Here is a 1778-nt window from a genome sequence, read left to right on the forward strand (position 1 = left end):
AAAGAGCCTCTTGATGAAAGTCAAAGAGGAGAGTGAAAAAGTTGGTTTAAAACTCAACATTCAGAAAACGAATATCATGGCATCTGGTCCCATCACTTCATGGGAAATAGATGGGGAAACAATGGAAATAGTGAGAGATTTCATTTTCTTGGGCTCCAAAATCACTGCAGATGGTGATTGCAGCCATGAAATTAAAAGGTGCTTGCTCCTAGGAAGAAACACTATGACCAACCTAGATAGCATATTAAAAAGCAGAGGCATTACTTTGCCAACGAATGTCCATATAGTCAAGGCTATGGTTTTTCCCATGGTCATGTATGGATGTGAGAGTTGGGCTATAAAGAAAGCTGAGCGCTCAAGAATTGATGCTTTTGAACTGAACTGTGGTGTTGGAGAAGACTCTTGAGAGTCCCTTGGACTACAAGGAGATCCAACCAGTCCATCCTAAAGAAAATCGGTCCTGAATATTCATCGGAAGGACCGATGCTGAAGCTGAAACTCCAATACTTCGGCCACTGATGCTAAGAACTGATTCATTTGAAAAGACCCTGATGCTGGGGAAGATGGAAGGCGGGAGGAGAAGGGGATGACAGAGGATGAGATAGTTGGATGGCATCACCGAGTCAATGGACATGAGTTTGAGCAAGATCCGAGAGTTGGTGGTGGACAGAGAAGCCTGGCATGCTGCAGTCCATGGGGTCGCAAAAAGTTAGACACAACTGAGCAACTGAACTGACTCACTGACAGAGGCTAAGATGATTGATTTTAGACCTCCATTCTTATCTAATAAACCCTTACAGGTGTATATTATAAGCACTGCTTTAACTATAGTCCATAATATACATAATGATACAATTTGCTTACATTTTTAACTAATTCAAAATATTTTCTAAATTTGTGTTTTTTTCCTGATTCTTTTAAATTTTCATATACTTTGAGGTTAGTTTTCCAGAAAGCTTTCTATTATTTACTTTTCATTTAAGTCCTTTATGGTCACATAATAAAATCTTTGAATTTCAGTACTTTTAAATTTGTTCAGCAATGTTTAAAGCTTAAGTATATTGTCTATAAAGAAAGCTGAAGAATTGATGCTTTTGAACTGTGGTGTTGGAGAAGACCCTTGAGAGTCCCTTGGACTGTAAGGAGATCAAACCAGTCAATCGAAAGGAAATCAGTCCTGAATACTTATTGGAAGGATTGATGCTGAAGCTGAAATTCCAGTACCTTGGCCACCTGATGTGAAGAACTGACTCATTAGAAAAGACTCTGATTCTGGGCAAGATCAAGGGCAGGAGGAGAAGGAGACGAGAGATGATGAGATGGTTGGATGGCATCACGGATTCAATGGATGTGAGTTTGAGCAAGCTCTGGGAGTTGGTGATGGACAGGGAACCTGGTGTGCTGCAGTCCATGGGGTCGCAAAGAGCCAGACATGGCTGAGCAACTGAACTGAACTGACCATAAGGAACTCCCTGTTGGTCCAGTGGTTGCGACTAGGTGCTTTTACTGCAGGAGCCCAGGTACAATCCCTGGTTGGGAAACTAAGATCCCACAACCAATGGGGCACAGCCAGAACATTTTAAAAATAAAGAAAAAGAAACCACTAAGCACTGTGGCAACAGTGGAAACAGTGTCAGACTTTATTTTTGGGGGCTCCGAAATCACTGTAGATGGTGATTGCAGCCATGAAATTAAAAGACGCTTACTCCTTGGAAGGAAAGTTACGACCAACCTAGACAGCATATTAAAAAAGCAGAGACATTACTTTGTCAACAAAG

This window comes from Bison bison, unplaced genomic scaffold (genome assembly GCF_000754665.1).
Source record: "Bison bison bison isolate TAMUID 2011002044 unplaced genomic scaffold, Bison_UMD1.0 scf7180017864495, whole genome shotgun sequence".
Lineage (NCBI taxonomy): Eukaryota > Metazoa > Chordata > Mammalia > Artiodactyla > Bovidae > Bison > Bison bison.